General features: G+C 43.4%; 1 long non-coding RNA gene across 1 annotated transcript in view; it reads left to right on the top strand.

Moving 5' to 3' along the window:
* Positions 1-1,401: 1,401 nt before the first annotated feature.
* LOC141523014 (uncharacterized) overlaps positions 1,402-6,000 on the top strand; it is a 41,469-nt gene continuing 36,870 nt past the window's right edge. The window contains exon 1 of the long non-coding RNA XR_012478306.1: positions 1,402-1,529. This is a non-coding gene — a long non-coding RNA (uncharacterized LOC141523014). The remainder of the gene's footprint in view (positions 1,530-6,000) is intronic.

Here is a 6,000-nt window from a genome sequence, read left to right as displayed (position 1 = left end):
CGGCAGGAATACAAATCTGCATCACTAAGCACCACCCCCAACCTTCAGACCCCCTTGCCTGCCTTCCTCTCTGGCTGAACATGGGTTGTATCCATTGTCTTTCTCCTTGGACATGCCATTGAGCCCTACAGGGGAAGGTGAGAGTCATGGGAAAGCTTAGGGAAAGAAATAGGGTTCTTGCACATTCCTTACATTTCTTCCTTCATTCCACTCATTCATTTTGTTCATTCCTTCCTTCCATTCATTCATTCACTCATTCATTCATTGCAAGTGAGAAATAGCTTAAAAGAGAACATTGTGGGCAAGTTCGATCTGAAAAGGAGATTGGGAGGGTCATGTTTCAGGGGCAAAGGATCATGGATGGATGGTTGGATGGCCTGAGGGCTCCACTGCTGTCCTTGAAAAATGAATAGAAATAGGAGAATAACAGGAACAAGAATCCTACAGAAAGAGAAGGTATGGTTGGGCTGTAATCTGCACTGGAGGGAGGATCCACAGTCATCTCACTGAACATTCAGCAAAACATTCATTCAAATAGCATTTGCTGATCATTTCCAATAGGCACCATCCTGTCCTAAGAATTGCAGGATATTCAAAGAAGACTTGCCTCTTACCCTAAGGGAGTTTACATTTTAGAACTAATGAAGGGGATCAGGGTGAAGAAATACCCATTTCCTGCATGGGTTTGGCCAAGTCAGAGGGATGACTTGATGATCCTGTCAACCAGTAAACAAAGGAAAGAGCCTGAGTCTAAGAGCCTGGAGAAGTGTGGACTGGCAATTGGTTGGTGATATGATCCTGGGTAAATGCTTCCTATAAAATAGGGACCACAATGTTATAGGAAGGTTGTGAGGCTCCTATGAGATAATGTAAGTGAAAGCTCACTATTTTTACATGAGGTGAGATTATCTCCATTTTAGGTGTGGAGATACTAAGCCTTGGAAAAACTAAGTGAAAAAAAAAGTGATTTACCTAAGGTTACATAACCACCAAGTGGTAAACCCAGGTATCCTGGTTCCCAGGTTGGTGCTGTTTCTACTATGCCATACTGGGTGCCTATCTTTGTGGTAGAGCAGAGGAGACAGAAGTGGGGTGGAGGGAGGTTCCTTTCCTTGGGGAGCTCAGACCACATAGTACAGAGAGAAAAGAACCTTTGTTTTGGATTCAGAGGGCTCGAGTTCAAATCCTGATTCTGCTATTTACTGCTTGTTTGACCTTGGACAAGCCACTTCCTTCTCTTCATGTGTAAGATCATATTTGTTAAATGAAAGGGTTAGACTATATGACCTCTAAGGTCCTCTGTGACTCATCCTCTATGATGGTCACACCTGAACCAATTAGAGAACAATATAAGACAATTTAAAAATTGTAAAGAGAGAAACTGAGCAGGGCTAGAGCAGCAGGGCAAGTATGGCATTGGTGGTCAGTCAGGATGTCCTTGGAACAGACTGGTCATATTTGGGAAATCCAATAGTGTCACAGTTTTCCTGTGAATCAGCCCTACTTCAATTTCTTGAGACTCAACTGTGGTAAATTTGGAATCTACATTCAATCTCAGATTGAAATGACCAGACATGTGCTTGGCACTAGTTCCCTTTTGTGGTTCCTGAATAGAGTACAAAATGGGGGACATTACAGGATTGGGGATTATAAAGCCTCAGAGATTGCTAGGTATTTTGAATAGTAAGTTGGACCAGAAGTCAGGAAGACCTAAATTCAAAACTGGTCATAGATACTATCAGGGTGATCTTGAATAAGTCACTTAGTCTCTGGCTGCCTCATTTTCCTTAACTGTAAATCAGGGGTGATAAAAGCATCTTCCCAGGGTTTTTATGAAGATTAAATGAGATATTTGTAAAGTACTTTGCACCTATGCTTGGCATATCATAGACACTTAGTCCCCTCCCTCTCTCCCTTCCCTCCTTCCCTTCCTCCCTCCCTCCCTCCCTCCCTCCCTCCCTCCTTCCTTCCTTCCTTCCTTCCTTCCTTCTCCAGATGTGTATCTTGATTATTTTTCTTGACTATACAGTTTTGTTATAAAAAAGGCGAGCTTCTACATGGAAATACAGGGGAAGTGGATTGGTGGGCAATAACATCTATTTTTTAATGTTATTTTCCTTAGCATTTTTTGGATCTCCTTGACTAAGCTGCTGAATTCTTTTTCATGTTTTTTCCTGCATCGCTTTCATTTCTTTTTCCAATTTTTCTTCTATCTCCCTTACTTGATTTTCAAAAGCTTTTTTGAGCTCGGTTATAGCCTGAGCCTAACATCTGTTTTTCATGGAGTCTTTAGATGCAGGAGCTTGTACATCCTCATCTTCAGATCGAGGAGGATTCTTACAATCATAGACAATGTATTTCTCAATGGTGTTCCTCTCTTTTCTCTGTTTACTCATTTCTCCAGCCTGTGCTTGGTTTTGGGGCACTTCCTGAACTTTTGAGTATTATTGGGACACCCACTTTGGGGTTTTTTGGGGGATGCCTCACTGGGACCTTTACTCCTCCAAGGTCTTATGCTCTCTTGCCTGTGCTTTAATATGTAGATGACTACAGACACTCCCTTCTGCCTTGGAGCTGTGAGGAGGAGCCCTGCTATCTTTGTATGGAAGGCCAAACTGCAATCTGGATCTGAGTGTGGGCAAACAGTAGAGTCCTGCCTCAGGGAGAGCAGAGAGATTTCTGCAGTCTCCCGTGACCCCTCTACCATCTGTGGGCTGTGCTCTGGAGGTGCAGGCTGGTTCCCCCCCAAAATCTCGCTGCAGGTTCTATGGCTGGGGCTCCTCACTCCATACTCCTTCTGGTGTCACAGAGTTCTCCCACAGTCCCTTCAAGCTGTTGTCGGTGATCCTTGGGCTGGGTTGAGCTGAGCTGGACTGAGTGGCCGCAGCTTTTTTCCCAACCCCTGGTCTTGGTGAAACACACCTTTCTCACAGAACTTCTGAGTTATCTTGGACTGGGAAAATGTATCACTCAGTCTTTCTATGGCTTTTGCCCCTCTAAATTTTGGTTAGAGTCATAATTTGTTGGTTTTTGGAGTTTTTTTTTTTGGGGGGGAAGAAATTTCTGGGAAATGCTGCCTTCACGCCACCATCTGCAGCAATAACATCTGGGAAAAAAGCATCAACAAAGCAAAGAGAAAAGAGGGGAGGAAAAGTCGAGATCAGAAATAGAGAACTTTTGTTATAGCTGATGACATATGTGTGTGTGTGTGTGTGTGTGTGTGTGTGTGTGTGTGTGTGTGTGAGAATAGGATGAGAATAGGAGGCTAGACAGGAGATTTCAGTGTATTATGAACTCACAGAGGTGGAAATTTTGTCTACCAATGCAGATCTGTCCCTAGTCCTTAAGTCTTAATGAGCTGCCTAGAGAACTAGAGATGGTATCTATGCATATACAAAAACTTGGGTATGGTAGTTCAGTTCTTGAATTGTTAGTTTTCTTTCCTGTTATGTTTTGAAATGTCTATGATCATTGAATTGCAATAATCAAGCAAATACTTTTAAAAGGCAATTGCAACCACCCAGGTAAGAGATGATGATAACCTGAACCAAGGGGGTGTTTCTGTGAGCAGAGAGGAGGGCATGGTACTATTATTTTTTTTTGCAAGGCAATTGGGTTGAGTTGCCCAAGGTCACAAAGCTAGGTAATTATTAAATGTCTGAGGTCTGATTTGAACCTCCTGACTCTAGGGCCATTACTCCATCCACTGTGCCATTGAGCTGCCCCAAGGAGGGCATATTTGCAAGAGATGTTGGCAAAGAAGAAAGACAAGCTTTGGCAGTTGTTAGAGGCAGAATATTACTCACTCAGTTTACCTCAAAGGCTGTTGGGTGATTCCTGAGATCAGGGAGATAAAAGTCCTTTGAAAAATGGAGCTTGTGCAAAAGAAAGGTAGTAATATATTGTGAGGGGGCAGAGGAGGGGAAGGGGGCTGAACTTTGAGTGGGAGTGTGAGCAGAATGGAAGCTCTTCAAGGGCAGGTCCTACTTCTGTTTTATCTCTGCATCTCCTTTGTATCTAATATAGTGCCCAGAACTTTGGGGGGTTTTTTTGGTCCAGACATGACTTTATTCCAGCAAGGATGCAACAATGTCAGAAGCAAGACTTGAATAGATCTTTCTGGCTCTTTGGTCTTGTTTTTGCCTGTGCTTTACTTCCCAGTGCTGCTTCATACTTGGCACTTAGTAAATATTGGATTTGAACTGGACTGCTAATCAAGAAACTCTCAACTGACTGAATCATCTGGTGGTGATATGTACTATCATACATACCAGGGTGATCCTGGCCAAGTCACTTAACCTCTCTGTTTCCTTACCTGTAGAAAGGGGATGGTATTACTATGACCATAGACAAAAATGCTCTGGGAATCATTCAGGGTCCAAAAAATTAGAGGTATTATATTATTCCTGGGATCTGTCTGCCTTCAGCTGTTCTAGTATCCAGTGGGAGTTAGGTTAATTAGCCTGAGTCTGAGGAACAAAGGCAGACTGCATGTCGGGGAAGCCTAATATTAGTAATGGGACAGAGGAAGGAAAGGTGGGAATGAAGCCTGTGCCAGGTTAATATCATTCCTGAATGATTTCCCTAAAATGGATATCATTTCCTTATTCTATAGACTTCAGTGGCTCCCTAGTACCTCTGGCAACAAATATAACTGCTCTGTTTGCAATTTGAAAATTCTGACTCCAACCTCCTAGTGAAGTCTTCTGACACAGTCCTGCTTCCCTGGCATCTGTGATCCAGTCAGACAATGCTGCTCACTGTCCCATACATAAAGCACTGCTTTGGTATTCCCCGCAAGGTCCATGCTGATTGTGACATGTCCTCAAGGCCTCTGGGAGTCCTCAGCTGCTCAATCCATGCTGAGACCAGTTAGCTTAGTATTAAATCATTGTCCCCAGGAACCAGCATCCCAGCAGGACTCTATCCATGGGAAGGAATCTCTGTGTGTTTAACTGGCTCAGCAGCCGCAGAGAGGGGTGTGTGTGTGTGTGTGTGTGTGTGTGTGTGTGTGTGTGTGTGTGTATGTATGTGTGATGTGTGTGTGTTTGTGTGTATGTGTGTGTGCACGCATGAGTGCATGGATGCATGTACTATTTCCAAGTCTGGGTCTATGTAAGATTGTTTGCATTATCACAGACCTTAGAAAGCTTTCCTCTGTGGATCCACCCCTGAGAGGTGCCCTGGGGGAGGATCTGATGCCCAGTCTTCGCTTGGTAACTGTCACTTGAAGATCTGCTCGAAAATTGAAGATGACATTTTATGTCACTGCAGGTTCCCCAGAGGGGCTGGTTGTGGTTCAGAGAAGCCAGCTCTTGCCTAGTGCCTGCTGGTGGGACCTCAGTTGTCCCAACTCCCTCTTTCAGATTCCTTTTCCTTCAACATAATCTTTCTTCCATCTCCCCACCCCCTCTCTCCTTTTTTCCTCTCTAGTTCTGTTTCTCTCCATTTGTTTCTTTTCCTTCTACCTCATCCTTCCTTCACATATTATCTCCCTCCCTTCTTCTCCTTTCTTTTCCTTCCTCTGCTTCCTTTTCCCACTTCTCAAATGCTTCCATCTCTCTTCCTCATTAGCTTTCTTTCTCCCTCCTCTTCCTTCTCTTCTTCCTAATTTTCTTTATCTTTCTATTTGCTTCCTTCCTCCCTTCTCTCCACTATCCTTCTCCTCTCAATAGTTTTCTCATCTTTTATCTTTTTGCTTCTTTCTTTTCTACTTTCCCTCTCCCATCTTCTTTAACCATCACTTCATCTCTGCTCCTCCTACTGCTTCTTCCTCTTTCCTTTTTCTCCCTTTTCCCCATTTCTCTCCCCTCCATTTACCCTTTTCCTTCCCTTTTTATCATTCTTCCATCTTTCCATTCCTTTTCAATTCCAATCCTCTCCTTTATGCCTTTCATCATTTTCCCATCTTTTTGAATTGTTTCTCCTTCTATTAGTCCCTTTCTTCCATTGCAATTCTTCTCTTTCCATCTCTTCTTGCTTTTCCTGATTCTCCATCTC

Source organism: Macrotis lagotis, chromosome 4, assembly GCF_037893015.1.
Source record: "Macrotis lagotis isolate mMagLag1 chromosome 4, bilby.v1.9.chrom.fasta, whole genome shotgun sequence".
Taxonomy (NCBI): Eukaryota; Metazoa; Chordata; class Mammalia; order Peramelemorphia; family Peramelidae; genus Macrotis; species Macrotis lagotis.
This window is presented reverse-complemented; position numbering and strand designations above follow the sequence as displayed.